The sequence below is a fragment of the Budorcas taxicolor genome, chromosome 1, assembly GCF_023091745.1.
Source record: "Budorcas taxicolor isolate Tak-1 chromosome 1, Takin1.1, whole genome shotgun sequence".
Lineage (NCBI taxonomy): Eukaryota > Metazoa > Chordata > Mammalia > Artiodactyla > Bovidae > Budorcas > Budorcas taxicolor.
In genome coordinates this window covers 59,043,756-59,063,023 of record NC_068910.1, presented here as the reverse complement: position 1 = coordinate 59,063,023, position 19,268 = coordinate 59,043,756, and the positions used below count along the sequence as shown (strand labels likewise).

Genomic DNA, 19,268 nt, shown 5'->3' with positions numbered 1-19,268 from the left:
TTCTATGAAAGAAGAAAGAGAGACATGAATATGTGTACATTAGGGCGCAGTCAGGATGAATTAGGTTTAATAAGTAAGTAGTAGGAAGCCACTATTTGGGGTAGAGAAGGGAGAGTATCATGAGAAGCACTTTTTAGATTTACTAATTTCCTACTGTTACCCACCAGAAGTTTCCACTTCCCTAAATCAAACACCATAAGGCAGTGTTGGTGCACGACCTTTCAGCTGCTGCCCAGTATGATTCTAGCTGTCAAAGGGAAGGGCAGCAGTCTTTCCTGACATGCCTTATTATCCGCTAGAGCACCAGAGGGTCCTTGAAAAGTGACTCACCCTAGTTCTGGCAACTAAATTGATACGCCTCTAGTTAACTTAGAATTGCTTTTACTACTCCTGATGGCTTGAATCGACTTTCCTAAAACCTTTTTCTTGCATAAGTCAATATTCAGTCAACTTAAGATTCATATATGGAGCATCACAAGGGACAGTACCCTCTCTCTAAAGTTTTCATGAAGAATTAAAATTTTTGCACAGAATGATAACTCATGCATAGTTTAACTGCAGATGACATAAGTACAAGTAAATATACATATATATTCTAATACTAAGAATGAAATGACTAATACCTATAATTTGTGCCAGGCACTATTGTTACTCTTTTGTGGGCATTAGCCCTCTTTTTTCTTGACAATAAACTTATAAATCAGGAACTATTCTATAGGTGAGTAAGTCAGACTTTATATAACACCCAAGATACTTTCTGAGTCTCCCAGCTCTACTTTTGCTTGAGAACAAACACCACCATCACTAGCATTACACTAGTATAACACTTTACAAACATTTCACATACTGCATTTCCCTTATCTCATAGTCCCATAGGCTACCTGAATGATGAAACTGAGTCTAGAAGACAGAATGACTCCCTCAACATCACAAGTCTAAAAGTGTGGTTTTTGTTTGTTTTCATCATATCAAAGTAACAGAAGAAAAAAATAAAATTTTGTATTTTATATAGTAGGTTTTCTCAGACATAATATATGGATTCTTTCTGAGGAACTATATCCTCTAGTGTCTCCAAAAATACATTGGCAGGCCGTCAGTAGTGAGAGGGTAACAGGCAGGAAGGCCAAGGATCTCCAAATGGAGGAAATAGGCTGCAAGCATCAGATATTTTTCTCTTAAAATTCTGTGTTGCCATGATAATACCTGGTTCCACCTGAACTTCATTTTTTTTCTGACCTTGAGCTAACCAATGCGTTTTTCTTATGGAAATGCTTTTCTTAAGCTATGCTAATGTATTATGTATTTGCTTTGGAATTTGCCTTTCTTCGAAATGGTTCCACCTAAGACTAAATTTTTTATTTTATTAAACCTTGGGCTGATAATAACTCAACAAACCAGTATTCATATCAATTGTTTCATGGCTGGGGGATGACACACCTCATGCCATCCTATCTCAAAAATGCATATTGTGGGAGAGGGGCCTAGTGAAACTCCATTAGCCTTGTGGTGTCTCTCTTATCTGATTAATAGCTTTCTAATGGACAGAAAACATCTGGCTAAAGAAGGGGGCACTCTTTCTGCCCCCTTCTGATGTCTATGTCAGAAGCTTTCTCTATCTCTTTTAGACTTTAATAAAACTTTATTACAGAAAAGCTGTGAGTGATCAAGCTTCATCACTAGCCCTGAACTGAACTCCTGTCTTCTGGAGGCCAAGAATCCTGGCGTCTTTCACAGCTCAACAACAACCTTTCTCTTGGGGCCTTGTCTGGGATCTTCAGGACAAAGTAAGACCACTCAGAGCTCTAGCCTCTCTGCTTTCTCAGTATACACATTTTCTGCTTCACTTTACTAATTCTAGGGTATGCTTGTGTGTTTGATTGCTTAAAAGAGACACATGTGAACCAAGGGCTGTGTTCTAATCTGTGATTCTGAGGTGACCTCATACAGCTTATGGCAGAGACCCTTTCAGGGGATTATACCAACCTGCTAATGTCAAGAGGCACCCAATGTCTCCTTTGGGGAACGGCCAGAAATGGACGAAGCACGTGGACTGAACTCTCCTTTCTCAGTCAAGCTTTCTGGTCTCTTTGACCATTTCATAACTTCTTGGGAATTAGAACTACTAACCTAATCTGTCAGATCATAGACTTTCAAGGAACTTGTGATCTATATCTTTACTGTGCATTGTTATTCAGGTCCCAAACTTAGACTGTTAGTCAGGAAGCGACTAGCCTCACTAGGAGTCAAAAGCTAGACGGAGCTCTAGCTCCAAGAGCATTTTTCAGGTTAAAGGTTACTCAGATAGGAAGTACAGCAGGCTTCTTCCTTTGGTAACACTAGCTCTTAGTGGACCAGAGGAGGCTCTCAGTGGCTTTTGTCCCAACTCCATAGATATTCTCTCTGTGGAATCTGTGGAATACTGGTATGGTGATGCTCAAAAGGAGCCTATTGGTTTTATGTTTGCATTGGTCTTACTGTGGTCAGGAATATACTCAAGGTTGTGCACAGGCATTCAGGAGACTAATGTTTACCCCAGTGGTCTTAGCTTGGGAGGCATTCTGGAAGGTTACACTGATAGCACCCCAGGTGGCATCAGAGGTAAGCAAGGATTTAATGGTGAGGAGCTGGACTTTAGTCTGGGATGCCATCAGGTCTAGCCGTGGTGTATCTCCACCCTGCCTCAGTAGTAGAGCTGAGAGGGACGAGTAAGGTGCCTGCATCAGTAAGGGACAGACTAAGTCTGACCAGGGAAGGAAAACTTCAGTGTAAAGTGTGTCTATACCCCCATCTAGAGCAGGGTGGGATGCCTCTGGTAGAAAGATGGCACTGGTCACTTTCTCCCCCTCTTACAGATGGCTGCTAACAATTCCAGCCTCACTCCTTTGAGCTGTATCCTGAAAAACTGGGATAGATTTGATCCCAGAGCTTAAAGAAGACATGCCTGATCTTCCTAGGTGATACTGCATGGCCACTGTATCCACTGGATGATGGCAAATGGTGGCTGGTTGGAGGGTCTCTTTGTTAGAAAACAAGGGAAATGTGTAGAAGTAGCATACATGTTGCCCTTTTTCTCTCTGCAAGCATGCCAGACTTCAGTCCTAAGGGTATAGATTTGGGCATGAAAACTTCAACTCCCTCCTGTCCTCCTACTTTTGCCCCCATACCTGGGGCTCCAAACGGAGCAAACTGAAAGTCAGGAAACCCCCCTAGGAAAGGTTGCCTTGGTCTCAGTAAAAACCCAAACTGAGATTCAAACTGCCCAAGTACAGGTCCAAACAAGCCCTGTCTCAGTACAACCTCAGACTATTCTGGTTTCAATAGAAACTCAGACAGTCAAAGTAAGAAAAGCTCAGACAGCCAAAACTAAGGATGAGATGTAGGACAGGAGACAAAGAGATAAAGAAAAGCAGGTTTCTCCAACCTATCCCTAGGATCATATGCACAGAACAACCAGAGCAGCTGAGGAACAATCACACAAGCTGTTGCCTCTTCATGAAGCACCCACCAGGAGAAATAATCAATCTATGAGAGTTAATAAGCTCTTTTCTTATCAAGAAGTACAAAGAATCAAAGAAGATTTGGGAGACTATTTAAACGACCCAGAAAAATATATTAGCGCCTTTAAGGGTATTACTCTGTTTTATGACCTTACTTGGAGAGATGTGATGTATATCCTGGGACAAATACTAACTCCTGACTCAAAAACTTGAGTTTGGGAGAAAGCTGTTGTCTATGGAGATGAATGACTTGGTAATGAATCAGTAGCGAAGAGGGAGGATGAGATAGCCATTCTCCCCACTGGGAATTAAGTGGTCCCAATTATAGAACAAGACTGGGACTATAACATGGCTAAAGGAAGATGGGCTCAGAGTCATTTTGTCAGATGTATTCTTGAAGGGCTTGAGTAAGCACATGCTAAGGCTTTAAACTATGCCAAATAGGCAAACATAGTACAGGAAGAGAAAGAAGCTCCTGGTAAATTCCTAGATAGACTGAAGGAAGCCCTTTGCGGATTCACTGAGATTGATCCCAAAAGTGAAGAGGGAAGAGTGATCTTAAAAGACAGATTTCTCACTCAATCAGCTCCAGATATCTGCTGTAAGCTATTAAAACAGGCGTATGGACCAAATCAGTCTTCAGATAATCTGTTGCAACTGGCTCACACAGTCTATTATGGCAGGGAATATGAGGAAAAGAAAGGTAGAGAAAGGCAAAGGAACAGGCAGAAGCCCTTGTAATGGCTGTCAGAAACAGCCTGAGAAAAATGCCCAGAGGGACCTAGGTGAAAAGGGATGGGCTTGCTATTACTGTGGAAAGGAGGGGCACCACAAGCGGGATTGCCCTAAGGCATCTGAGCCTCCCCAGGCTCCATTTCCTGTCTGCAAGAGATCACACTGGAGGAGAGACTGCCCACAGAGGCATAGGTTTCAGGGGTTGGACTCTCAAGACCATCAGGACTGAAGGTGCCTGGGGGTGCCCACACAAGTTCCCATCCTAATTACACCTGAGGAACCCCGGGTATTAATAAGTGTAGGGGGCCAATCTATTTCCTTTTGGACACTGGGGCAACCTACTCTGTGCTTACTGAAGCCCCTGGCCCACTTTCTCCCCAACCCACTTCTGTAATGGGACTGTCTGGACCAGCCAAAAGATATTATTTCAGTCGTCCCCTAAGCTGCAACTGGGACTCTGTGCTATTTTCACATGAGTTTCTGAGTCTCCCTCACCCCTTTCGGGGAGGGATTATACTGAGCAAGGTCCATGCCTCTGTTTTCATGAATATGGAGCCCTCCTTTTCTCTCCCTTTAATTGAACAAAATGTAAATCCTAGAGTTTGAATTGATGGAAAATCCATGGGTCAAGCACAAAATGCTATTCCTGTAGTTGTCAAGCTCAAAGACCCGCATTTATTTCCACATAAAAAGTGGTATCCACTGAAATCTGAGGTTAAGGAAGGGTTGAAACCCATCATTGAGAATTTAAAGGAGCAGGGGCTATTAATTCCCTGTAACAGTCTGTGCAACACTCCTATTTTGAGTGTAAGGAAGTCAAAAGGTAAATGGAGACTAATTCATGATTTATGAATAACAAATGAGGCTGTAGTTCCTTAATACCTTGTGGTGCCTAATCCTTCTACTCTATTGTTTGAAATTCCTGAATGAAACAAATGTTTCTCAGTAATTGATTTAAAAGATGCCTTCTATTCTGTGCCTTTGGTGGAGGAAAGTCAATTTCTATTTGCCTTTGAAGACCCTACGCAGCCAGCTTCTCAGTTAACCTGGACAGTTGTGCCCTGGGAACTTCATGACAGCCCCCACCTATTTGGGCAAAATTTGTCACGGGATCTACAAAATTTTAATAGCTCCAAGGCAGGGGTGCTATAGTATATAGATGATGTTCTGCTCTGTGCTGAGACAGAGGAAGTTTGCTCACAAGCCTCAGAAGGTTTCTTAAGCTTTCTGGCAGGCTGCGGTTATAAGGCATCAAGGGAAAAGGCTCATCTTTGTCAACAACCTGTTAGATAGCTGGTGCTAATCATATCAGAAGGGACTAGGGCCATAGGCCCCGAGAGAACTAAACCTATACTAAATCATCCTCTACCTATGACTTTAAGGCACCTGAGAGGATTTTTAGGAATCACATCCTACTGCCATATTTTGATTCCAGGTTATGGGGACTTGCCCGGCCTTTATATAAACTTATAACTGAGACTCAGCAGACCCAAACTGACAAGCTGGTTTGGTCCCCAAAGACTCAAAAGGCTTTTAAGATTCTTTAAACTGCTCTCCTGCAAGCTCCCACTTTGAACTTGCCCACAGAGTTAGAATTTAATTTGTCACTGAAAGAAAAGTTATGGCCTTGGGAGTTTTGACACAAACCTGAGAGCCTCACCAACAATCCATAGCTTATCTGAGAAGAGAATTAGATGTAATCTCTCACGGGTGGCAACACCTTCTAAGAGTAATTGTGGCAATGGCTTTATTAACACCTGAAGCCCTCAAAATAATTAATGGATGAAATCTTACTGTACTGACTACTCATGACGTGAGTTGAATCTTAAACTCTAAGATTAATACTTGGATGATAGACAGTAGGATTCTTAAATATCAGTCATTGTTGTTAGAAGGATCAATAACTAAGCTTAAAGTTTGCTGGAAATTTAAATCCTACCACTTAACTTCCTGAGAAGGGAAATGAAACACCTGATCAAGATTGTTCCCAATTTCTAACTTTAAACTATGCATCTCAGGAAGATCTGATGGATACCCCATTAGACAACCCTGATATGGAAATATTTTCAGATGGCAGTTCTTTTGTTCAGGATGGGAAGCATGAAGCAGGTTATGCAGTAGTGATGGCTGAACAGGTTTAGAAGCAAAATCTCTCCCCCAGGGAACCAGTGCTCAGCTAGCAGAGCTTGTGGCTCTGACCCGAGCTCTGCTGCTGCTGCTGCTGCTGCTGCTGCTGCTGCTGCTGCTGCTGCTGCTGCTGCTGCTGCTGCTGCTGCTGCTGCTGCTGCTGCTAAGTCGCTTTAATCGTGTCCGACTCTTTGCGACCCCAGAGACGGCAGCCCACTAGGCCCCCCGTCCCTGGGATTCTCCAGGCAAGAATACTGGAGTAGGCTGCCATTTCCTTCTCCAATGCATGAAACTGAAAAGTGAAAGTGAAGTTGCTTAGTAGTGCCGAACTCTTAGCGACCCTATGGACTGCAGCCTACGAGGCTCCTCCGTCCATGGGACTCTCCAGGCAGGAGTGCTGGAGTGGGTTGCCATTGCTCTAGGGTTAAGCAAAAGGCGGCAAGTAAATATCTACACTGATTCCAAGTATGATTATTTGACTTTACATGCTCGTGCTGCAATATGGAAAGAAAGCCTAGAAAGAAATGGCAACAGGAAAACCTATTAAGTATTTCAAAGAGATTGAGAAACTTTTAACTGCTATATATCATCCTAAAGAAGTAGCTGTTACACACTCCAAAGGGCATAGCAGGGACGGGAGTAAAGTAGCCTAAGGTATAATCAGCTGGCTGTCAAGCCAGAAAAGCGGCACTTTACAAAACCCTTTCACTGCAGACGCCTTTGATCTGGACAGGTTCTGTAGAACAGGAAAAAAACCACAATACACTGAGGAGGAGTTAGAAAGATAGAAGAAAAGAGGAACAAAGATTACTGATAAAGGGTGGTTACAGTCTGAGGATGAATGATTAATAATTCCTGAAAATGCTCATTGGAAAATTCTTAAGAATTTACACCACTGTTTTCATTTAGGTGTTGAGAGTACTTACCAAATGGCTTCTCGTTTGTTTGAAGGTAAAAATGTAATGAAGACTTTAAAGAATATTATCAATATATGTGAGATTTGTCAGAAAAATAACCCAGAGACTGAAAAGCTAGCAAAATCTGGGTTACAACGAAATGGAAAATATCCTGGTGGAGAGGACTGGGAAATTGATTTTACTCATATGCCAAAAGCTAATGGATATTCTTGCTTACAAGTTTGGGTGGCTACTTTTACTGGATGGATTGAGGCTTTTCCCTGCTGTAGTGAACAGGCTAAGGAGGTTATAAGAATTTTAACCCATGAAATTATTCCCAGGTTTGGGCTGCCACAGAGCCTTCAGAGTGACAATGGCCCTGCCTTTAAAGCTGCTGTAACTCAGGGGGTGTCTAAAGCTCTAGGAATAGAATATCACTGACACTGTTCCTGGAGACCCCAATCCTCAGGAAAGATTGAAAAAGTTAATGACATTATTAAGAGACATCTGTGCAAATTAACTCAAGAGATGCAGGACAATGGACTGTCCCTTTTTAAATGTATTTGTGGAGGCCCTTTTTTATGCACAGACATTGTAATGTAACAGCTCTCAGCTTTTCAACAGGCATTAATGGAACTCCAGGAGGTGACTCCTGACCCAGCTTCTGTGTCAAGCAAGCCTCTCTTTGAGCCAGGAACTGAGGTCCTGATAAAAATAACTGGGATCTGGGGGCCAATCCCTTGAGCCTCTCTGGGAAGGCCCTTACCAGATTATTCCTTCTTCTCCCACAGCTGTTGAAGTGCCAGGAATTGATTCGTGGGTGCATCACACTTGAGTTAAGAGGTGACACCCTGGCCAGAACTAAGTGATGTCATTTCATGTCTTTACTTTCTATGCTCTAACTTTCTGCTTTTCAGATGGGCCTGATAATCTATGTGAGCCTGCTTCTGCTGACTCCAAAAATCCTGAGTCTGCCATTTGATCCTCAAGACAATGCCTTCCTGTCCTGGGCTCACTCCTATGCTACATTCCACAATTGGTCTAACTGCTAGCTTTGTGGAGCATTCCCCTCTTCACCAGTGGAAGGCTTCCCATGGTGGGCATCTCCACCTCAACGAAAGGACTTTCTCCAAATCTGTGAATACCTTCGGCAACAATCATATGTGATGCCTCTTCTTAATCTGATGACATCTAACAATCCTAAAATTGACTGGTGCAACACTTTGTGCCTTAACTATGGACATAATGTGACTTTTAATTTTGATTATACGTTGTCTTGGTTTAATGACTATTTTGCTACACAGAAGAAGGTAAATGGGTCTAGATGTGATGGCTTTTTACTTGGCATATATCAAATATGGGATGAGGTTATGTCACTAACTCCTGAAAAGGGATGCCTAATATCTAGCTCCCCCATATGCTGGGAACAAATAGAGCCATCCCCAGAAGTTAGCCAACAACGTAATCATAATGATTGGAAACACTTGGGATTTTTGCCTCAGGGAATATGCAACATAATCATTCCCGTGTTTTCCAATCCCAGTTCAGGGCCTTCCTTTGCCTGGCCAGGCACTGATTGGAACTGGATACCTCAGTCACACTGGCTTGCTCCAAACAGGACCTACTGAATATATGGCTCTTACCAATGGGCATGGCTTCCCCCTGGCTGGATAGGGAGATACACCCTAGGTCTAGCTTTTACTCATGGCTTCATATTTTCAAAGCTTCCAGGGAAGTCTGCTAATTTACCACACCTTGGAATTCACTGGGCAAGATCTGTATTTCATTAGTACGATTATTTGGCTGCAGTATTTGTTCCCTCTCTGGGAACTACAGATGTTATGCTACGAGTGGATGCTCTAACTTTACCCAACAGCTTTACAAGATTCTCAAAAATGCTATTTCAGCTCTTAATGCTGAACAAATACGAATTAGAAAGGTGGTTTTACAAAACAGATTGGTCTTAGATATTCTGACAGCTCCACAAAGAGGAACTTGTGCCATTATTCATACCGTGTTGTACATATATACCTGATATGAGCACTAATGTTACTCACTTTACTAAACACATAAACAAAATGATTCAGGCTATGGATACTCCTGAAGCCTCAACTGCCTCACTTTGGGAGACATTAACTAGTTCCTCATGGTGGAAAACTATAGTAATTGCAATAAGTCTGATTGTTCTGTTTTTGCTGTTTGCTCCCTGCATCCATAACTGTAGCTGGATTTGTTTCTAGTCATTTGAAGGCTTTAAGTTACAAATGGTTGCTTAAACTCCTGCGACTGTGGCAGGTTCCTCCAACTACTACTTGGGGCACCTGGATCAGAGACCCTCAATATGAGGGTTAGAAGAATATGTTGCCTCAACAATTTAAGGATGACACCCCTCAACAGTAGGAAGTAGTTATGGAATGAACATAATTCTCCTAAAAAAAAAAAAAAGAGAGAGAGGAATGAGAAGGTAACAGGCAGGAAGGCCAGGGGCCTCCAAATGGAGGAAATAGGCTGCAAGTGTCAGATTTTTTTCTCTTAAAATTCCATGTTGCCATGATGACACCTGGTTCCACCTGAATTTAACTTTTCTCAAATCTTGAGCTAACCAATGCATTTTTCTTATGGAAATGTTTTTCTTAAGATATGTTAATGTATTATGTATTTGCTTTGGAATTTGCCTTTCTTCAAAATGGTTCAACCTAAGACTAACCTTTTTTAATTTTCTCAAAATGGGCTGATAATAACTCAACAAACCAGTATTCATATCAATTGTTTCATGGCTGGGGGATGACACACCTGGTGCCATCCTCTCTCAAAAATGCATATTGTGGGAGAGGGGCCTAGTGAAATTCCATCAGCCTTGAGGCGTCTCTCTTAACTGATTAATAGCTTTCTAACAGATAGAAAACATCTGGCTAAAGACTAGCAGGGGGGCACTATTTCTGCCCCCTTCTGATGTCTATGTCAGAAGCTTTCTCTATCTCTTGGCTACGACCAGTGCACTAAGCGCAGGCGGCTGCAACCGGCGCACTAAGCACAGGCAGCTGCGACCGGCGCACTAAGTGTGGCCGAGAGGAGCTACCCCACTTCCGAGGTCAGGGGCAGAAGCCGGGAGGACCCCATGCCCGAAGGGCAGCGGCCAAAAGGAGTTACCCCAAGTCCGAGGTCACAGGCAGTAGCCGAGAGTGCCAGGCTGCGACAGCGCAGGAACAGCCGAGAGGAGCTACCCCGTGTCCGAGGCCAGGGTCAGCGGCCGGGAGGAGCCACCCCACGCCCAAGGTCAGGGGCAGTGGCCGGGAGGAGCCACCCACGTCCAAGGAGCAGTGACTATGTGGGCGCAGGAGGGCCTAGAGGAGCTATCACACGTTGAAGGTCAGGAAGGGCAGTGGTGAGGAGATACCCCTCATCCAAAATAAGGAGCAGCGGCTGCGCTTTGCTGGAGCAGCCGTGAAGAGATACCCCATGCCCAATGTAAGAGAAACCCAAGTGAGATGGTAGGTGTTGCAAGAGGACATCAGAGGGCAGACACACTGAAACCATACTCACAGAAAACTAGTCAATCTAATCACACTAGGACCACAACCTTGTCTAACTCAGTGAAACTAAGCCAAGCCCACAGGGCAACCCAAGACAGGTGGGTCATGGTGGAGAGGCCTGACAGAATGTGGTCCACTAGAGAAGGGAATGGCAAACCACTTCAGTATTCTTGCCTTGAAAACCCCATGAACAGTATGAAAAGGCAAAATGATAGAATACCAAAAGAGGAACTCCCCAGGTCAGTAGGTGCCCAATATGCTACTGGAGATCACTGGAGAAATAACTCCAGAAAGAATGAAGGGATGGAGCCAAAGCAAAAACAATACCCAGCTGTGGATGTGACTGGTGATAGAAGCAAGGTCCAATGCTGTAAACAGCAATATTGCATAGGAACCTGGAACATCAGGTCCATGAATCAAGGCATATTGGAAGTGGTCAAACAAGAGATGGCACGAGTGAACATTGACAATCTAGGAATCAGCAAACTAAAATGGACTGTAATGAGTGAATTTAACTCAGATGACCATTATATCTATTACTGTGGGCAGGAATCCCTCAGAAGAAATGGAGTAGCCATCATGGTCAACAAAAGAGTCCAAAATGCAGTACTTGGATGCAATCTCAAAAATGACAGAATGATTTCTATTCGTTTCCAAGGCAAACCATTCAATATCACAGTAATCCAAGTCTATGCCCCAACCAGTAACGCTGAAGAAGCTGAAGTTGAATGGTTCTATGAAGACCTACAAGACCTTTTAGAACTAACAACCCCCCCAAAAAAATGTCCTTTTCATTCTAGGGGACTGGAATGCAAAAGTAGGAAGTCAAGAAACACCTGGAGTAACAGGCAAATTTGGCCTTGGAATGCGGAATGAAGCAGGGCAAAGACTAATAGAGTTTTGCCAAGAGAACGTAATGGTCATAGCAAACACCCTCTTCCAACAACACAAGAGAAGACTCTACACATGAACATCACCAGATGGTCAACACTGAAATCAGATTGATTCTATTCTTTGCAGCCAAAGATGGAGAAGCTCTATACAGTCAACAAAAACAAGACCAGGAGCTGACTGTGGCTCAGATCATAAACTCCTTATTACCAAATTCAGACTTAAATTGAAGAAAGTAGGGAAAACCACTATATCATTCAGGTATGACTTAAAACAAATCCCTTCTGATTATACAGTGGAAGTGAGAAATATATTTAAGGGCCTAGATCTGATAGATAGAGTGCCTGATGAACTATAGAATGAGGTTCATGACATTACACAGGAGACAGGGATCAAGACTATCCCCATGGAAAAGAAATGCAAAAAAGCAAAATGGCTGTCTGGGGAGGCCTTACAAATAGCTGTGAAAAGAAGAGAGGCGAAAAGCAAAGGAGAAAAGGAAAGATATAAGCTTCTGAATGCAGAGTTCCAGAGAATAGCAAGAAGATCTAAGAAAGCCTTCTTCAGCGATCAATGCAAAGAAATAAAGGAAAAGAACAGAATGGGAAAGACTAGAGATCTCTTTAAGAAAATTAGAGATACCAAGGGAACATTTCATGCAAAGATGGGCTCGATAAAGGACAGAAATGGTATAAACCTAACAGAAGCAGAAGATATTAAGAAGAGGTGGCAAGAATACACAGAAGAACTGTACAAAAAAAGATCTTCATGACCCGGATAATCAAGATGCTGTGATCACTAATCTAGAGGCAGACATCCTGGAATGTGAAGTCAAGTGGGCCTTAGAAAGCATCACTACGAACAAAGCTAGTGGAGGTGATGGAATTCCAGTGGAGCTATTTCACATCCTAGAAGATGATGCTGGAAAGTGCTGCACTCAATATGCCAGCAAATTTGGAAAACTCAGCAGTGGCCGCACGACTGGAAAAGGTCAGTTTTCATTCCAATTCCAAAGAAAGGCAATGCCAAAGAATGCTCAGACTACCGCACAATTGCACTCATCTCACATGCTGGTAAAGTAATGCTCAAAATTCTCCAAGCCAGGCTTCAGCAATACGTGAACCATGAACTTCCTCATGTTCAAGCTCGTTCTGAAAAAGGCAGAGAAACCAGAGATCAAATTGCCAACATCCGCTGGATCATGGAAAAAGCAAGAGAGTTCCAGAAAAACATCTATTTCTGCTTTATTGACTATGCAAAGCCTTTAACTGTGTGGATCACAATAAACTGTGGAAAATTCTGAAAAAGATGGGAATACCAGACCACCTGACCTGCCTCTTGAGAAATCTGTATGCAGGTCAGGAAGCAACAGTTCGAACTGGACATGGAACAACAGACGGGTTCCAAATAGGAAAAGGAGTAGGTCAAGGCTGTATATTGTCACCCTGCTTATTTAACTTCTAAGCAGAGTACATCATGAGAAACTCTGGACTGGAAGAAACACAAGCTGGAATCAAGATGGCCGGGAGAAATATCAATAACCTCAGACATGCAAATGACACCACCCTTATGGAAGAAAGTGAAGAGGAGCTAAAAAGCCTCTTGATGAAAGTGAAAGTGGAGAGTGAAAAAGTTGGCTTAAAGCTCAACATTCAGAAAACGAAGATCATGGCATCCAGTCCCATCACTTCATGGGAAATAGATGGGGAAACAGTGGAAACAGTGTTAGACTTTAATTTTTGGGCTTCAAAGTCACTGCAGATGGTGACTGTAGCCATGAAATTAAAAGACGCTTACTTCTTGGAAGAAAAGTTATGACCAACCTAGATAGCATATTCAAAAGCAGAGACATTACTTTGCCAACAAAAGTCCATCTAGTCAAGGCTATGGTTTTTCCAATGGTCATGTATGGATGTGAAAGTTGGACTGTGAAGAAAGCTGAGCGCTGAAGAATTAATGCTTTTGAGCTGTGGTGTTGGAGAAGACTCTTGAGAGTCCCTTGGACTTCAAGGAGATCCAACCAGTCCATTCTGAAGGAGATCAACTCTGGGATTTCTTTGGAAGGAATGATGCTAAAGCTGAAACTCCAGCACTTTGGCCACCTCATGCGAAGAATTGACATTGGAAAAGACCCTGATGCTGGAAGGGATTGGGGGCAGGAGGAGAAGGGGACGACAGAGGATGAGATGGCTGGATGGCATCTCTGACTCGATGGATGTGAGTCTGAGTGAACTCCGGGAGTTGGTTATGGACAGGGAGGCCTGGTTTGCTGCAGTACATGGGGTCGCAAAGAGTTGGACACGACTAAGTGACTGAACTGAACTGAACTGAAAACTTTATTACACAAGAGCTCTGAGCGATCAAGCCTCGTCACTGGCCCTGGATTGAATTCCTCTCCTGCAGAGGCCAAGAATGCTGTCATCTTTCATGGCTCAACAACAACCTTTCAGTAGCCCACAGGATCTGCTTTGATAGTGACTCAAATAGTATATTTTCTATTGAAAAAAAGTGATTTGACATATTACTGTTTAAAAGGAGATTTCACTAAATGCTAAACTGTTTAACATATCATCAAAATAAATACACAGAACGTAAAATTCTCTTGTTGTTTAGTCGCTCAGTCATGTCTGACTCTTTGTGACTGCTGAAGCACTATCTGGGCTTCCTTGTCTTTCAGTATCTCCCAGAGCTTGCTCAAATTCATGTCCATTGAGTCGATGATACCATCCAACCAGCTTATCTTCTGTTGCCCCTTCTCTTCTTGCCCTCAATCTTTCCACCCTCTGGGTCTTTTCCAATGAGTTGGCTCTTTGCATCAGGTAGCCAAATTATTGGAGTTTCAGCTTCAGCATCAGTCCTTCCAATGAATATTCAGGGTTCATTTCCTTTTGGATTGACTGGTTTGATCTCCTTGCTGTCCAAGGGACTTTCAAGAGTCTTCTCTTGCACTACAGTTTGAAAGCATCAACTCTCACATCTGTACCTGACTACTGGAAAAACCATAGCTTTGACTATGTTGGCTTTTGTTGGCAAACTTATGTCTCTGCTTTTTAATACACTGTGTAGGATTGTCATAGCTTTTCTTTCAGGGAGCAAGCATCTTGTAATTTCATGGCTGCAGTCTCGTCCACAGTGATTCTGGACCCCAAAATAAAGCGTGTCACAGTTTCCATTTTTTCCCCATCTATTTGCCTTAAGAGTTTACAAACCCTGAAAACCTGAGTCCACTTGAGAAACACAGATTTGCCCTAAGTTCTATCTAATCTGTCATCCTTGCCCCTAGGAACCAAGAGAGTACAGATGGATCTAACTTCATCCATCACCACTGCTGGAAAAAACAGTATGACAGTTCAGTTCAGTTCAGTTCAGTCGCTCAGTCGTGTCCAACTCTTTGCGACCCCATGAATCGCAGCACGCCAGGCTTCCCTGTCCATCACCATCTCCCGGAATTCACTCAGACTCATGTCCATCGAGTCAGAGATGCCATCCAGCCATCTCATCCTGGGTCGTCCCCTTCTCCTCCTGCCCCCAATCCCTCCCAGCATCAGAGTCTTTTCCAATGAGTCAACTCTTCGCATCAGATGGCCAAAGTACTGGAGCTTCAGCTTTAGCATCATTCCTTCCAAAGAAATCCCAGAGTTGATCTCCTTCAGAATGGACTGGTTGGATCTCCTTGCAGTCCAAGGGACCCTCAAGAGTCTTCTCCAACACCACAGTTCAAACGCATCAATTCTTTGGTGCTCAGCCTTCTTCACAGTCCAACTCTCACATCCATACATGACCGCCGGAGAAAACCATAGCCTTGACTAGACAGACCTTAGTCGGCAAAGTAATGTCTCTGCTTTTTCAGTCCTGCACTTTTCATCTGAGGGCAGTTCATTGCTATTTCTGACCACATCTCTATGTTCTTCTGGCAACAAGTATTGTTGCTAAGATGACAATCTAAAGGAGCTCCAACCAAACTAACAGTCTACTCTCTAGGAGACAGATGTCCCATTTTTTTAAAGTTGCAATATGCTGATTTTCAAAGCATTTATTTAACACAACAATCAAATTTTAACTATAGAGTTAAATCCAAATCTTACATTGGCTGCAAAGTTTCTACCTAAGCAATAACACATGAAGACTCCTGCTAACATATGTATTTCAGTCACCTTAATTGCTTAAAGATCAATTTTGGTTTACAGCAATGGAAGTGAACCACTGATTTCATTCTCAGCTCACTGGTCTTAAGATTACTATCCCGTTTTTGACGAAAACAGATGAAAAATCACTGGAGGCAGGATAAGGATTCTAACATTGTGTCTCTTAAAATAGCTGCTTTTAGACTGTTTCCACAGATTTGTCTCCATGGAAATTGAGTAGGAAAGGTCACCACAAGCCAAAAATAAGCAGTTTCCCATTTAAAGTCACTTGTTGGTTGTCAGAAGGGACCTGGGTCTGAAATTCAGGGTGCTATCACAGCATAAGTCTATGAGAGTTTGAGAGCCTAGTACATAAATACATGAACAAGAAGGGTTTTTTGTTCGCTTTGTCAATTCAGTTTTACTTTCAGAAGTTTTCCTTTGCAATTACCAGAGAGAAAAAACTGATCCTGGTCTTCAAACTTTGGTGAATATGTGAGTGTAATGCTTAGCCTTATATTTATCTCCTTTATTTGAAAGGCATTAAGTTTAATGAGCACTGTAACTTAGTTTCCCAAAGAGGAATCATTCCTTACTACGTACAAAGTCATAAACTTTAAAGTATTCTGGAAAAACATTTTTACAATCACCATGGTTATATCTGAATTTGCAGCAAGGAATGCCATTTTGCCAAAAATATGAAATAATTTATTATGCTGGCAGTATAACAGCATATTAATTAGGTGTTAATAATTGTTTCATTCTTGCTTTAAAATACTTTGGAATCCAGAAAGAAATAAAACATATCCATTTATTTACTTAAACATGAAATTTGATTTATTTATTTATTTATTTTTAACTTTACAATATTCTATTGGTTTTGCCATACATCAACATGAATCCGCCGTGGGTGTACAAGTATTCACCATCCTGAACCCCTCTCCCACTTTCCTCCCCATACCATCCCTCTGGGTCATCCCAGTGCACCAGCCCCGAGCATCCTGTATGATGCATCGAACCTGAACTGGCAATTCATTTCACATGATATTATACATGTTTCAGTGCCATTCTCCCAAATCATCCCACCCTTGCCCTCTCCCACAGAGTCCAAAAGACTGTTCTATACATCTGTGTCTCTTTTGCTGTCTCGCATACAGGGTTATCATTACCATCTTTCTAGATTCCATATATATGCATTAGTATGCTGTATTACTGTTTTTCTTTCTGGCTTACTTCACTCTGTATAAGAGGTTCCAGTTTCATCCACCTCATTAGAATTGATTCAAATGTATTCTTTTTAATGGCAGAGTAATACTCATTTGTGTATATGTACCACAGCTTTCTTATCCCTTCATCTGTTGATGGACATCTAGGTTGCTTCCATGTCCTGGCTATTGTAAACAGTGTTGCGATGAACATTGGGGTACACATGTCTCTTTCAATTCTGGTTTCCTTGGTGTGTATGCCCAGCAGTGGGATTGCTGGGTCGTATGGCAGTTCTATTTCCAGTTTTTTAAGGAACCTCCACACTGTTCTCCATAGTGGCTGTACTAGTTTGCATTCCCACCAACAGTGTAAGAGGGTTCCCTTTTCTCCACACCCTCTCCAGCATTTATTGCTTGTAGACTTTTGGATCACAGCCATTCTGACTGCGTGAAATGGTACCTCACTGCAGTTTTGATTGCATTTCTCTGATAATGAGTGATGTTGAACATTTTTTCATGTGTTCATTAGCCATCCGTATGTCTTCTTTGGAGAAATGTCTGTTTAGGTCTTTGGCCTATTTTTTGATTGGGTTTATTTTTCTGGAATTGAGCTGCAGGAGTTGCTTGCATACTTTTGAGATTAATTCTTTGTCAGTTGCTTCATTTGCTATTATTTTCTCCCATTCTGAAGGCTGTCTTTTCACCTTGCTTATAGTTTCTTTTGTTGTACAGGAGCTTTTAAGTTTGATTAGGTCCCATTTGCTTATTTTTGCTTTTATTTCCAATATTCTGGGAGATGGGTCATAGAGGATCCTGCTGTGATTTATGTCAGAGAGTGTTCTGCCTATGTTCTCCTCTAGGAGTTTTATAGTTTCTAGTCTTACATGTAGATCTTTAATCCACTTTGAGTTTATTTTTGTGTATGGTGTTAGAAAGTGTTCTAGTTTCAGTCTTTTACAAGTGGTTGACCAGTTTTCCCAGCACCACTTGTTAAAGAGATTGTCTTTTCTCCGTTGTATATTCTTGTCTCCTTTGTCAAAGATACGGTGTCCATAGGTGCGTGGGTTTATCTCTGGGCTTCTATTTTGTTCTACTAATCTATATTTCTGTCTTTGTGCCAGTACCATACTGTCTTGATGACTGTGGCTTTGTAGTAGAGCCTGAAGTCAGGCAGGTTGATTCCTCCAGTTCCATTCTTCTTTCTCAAGATTGCTTTCGCTATTCAAGGTTTTATGTATTTCCATACAAATTGTGAAATTATTTGTTCTAGCTCAGTGAAAAATACCGTTGGTAGCTTGATAGGGATGGCATTGAATCTATAGATTGCTTTCGGTAGTACACTCATTTTCACTATATTGATTCTTCTGATCCATGAACATGGTATACTTCTCCATCTATTAGTGTTCTCTTTGATTTCTTTCACCAGTGTTTTATAGTTTTATATATATATATATATACACACACATATATATATGACTTTTGTTTCTTTAGCTAGATATATTCCTAAGTATTTTATTCTTTTCGTTGCAATGGTGAATGGAATTGTTTCCTTAATTTCTCTTTCTATTTTCTCATTATTAGTGTATAGGAATGCAAGGGATTTCTGTGCATTGATTTTATATCCTGCAACTTTACTATATTCATTGATTAGCTCTAGTAATTTTCTGGTGGAGTCTTCAGGGTTTTCTATGTAGAGGATCACGTCATCTGCAAACAGTGAGATTATTACTTCTTCTTTTCCAATTTGGATTCTTTTCTTTCTTTTTCTGCTCTGATTGCTGTGGCCAAAGCTTCCAAAACTATGTTGAATAGTAGTGGTGAACGTGGGCACCCTTGTCTTGTTCCTGACTTTAGGGGAAATGCTTTCAATTTTTCACCATTGAGGATAATGTTTGCTGTGGGTTTGTCATATATAGCTTTTATTATGTTGAGGTATGTTCCTTCTATTCCTGCTTTCTGGAGGGTTTTTATCGTAAGTGGATGTTGAATTTTGTCAAAGACTTTCTCTGCATCTATTGGGATAATCATATGGCTTTTATTTTTCCATTTGTTAATCTGGTGTATTACACTGATTGATTTGCAGATACTGAAGAATCCTTGCATCCCTGAGATAAAGCCCACTTGGTCACTGTACTATGTATGATCTTTTTAATGTATTGTTGGATTCTGATTGCTAGAATTTTGTTAAGGATTTTTGCATCTATGTTCATCACTGATATTGGCCTGTAGTTTTCTTTTTTTATGGCATCTTTGTCAGGTT

General features: G+C 41.8%; 1 protein-coding gene across 1 annotated transcript in view; it reads right to left on the bottom strand.

Moving 5' to 3' along the window:
* The window catches only part of NEK10 (NIMA related kinase 10), a 252,379-nt gene that overhangs the window by 38,904 nt on the left and 194,207 nt on the right, over nt 1-19,268 (bottom strand). The window lies entirely within an intron of this gene.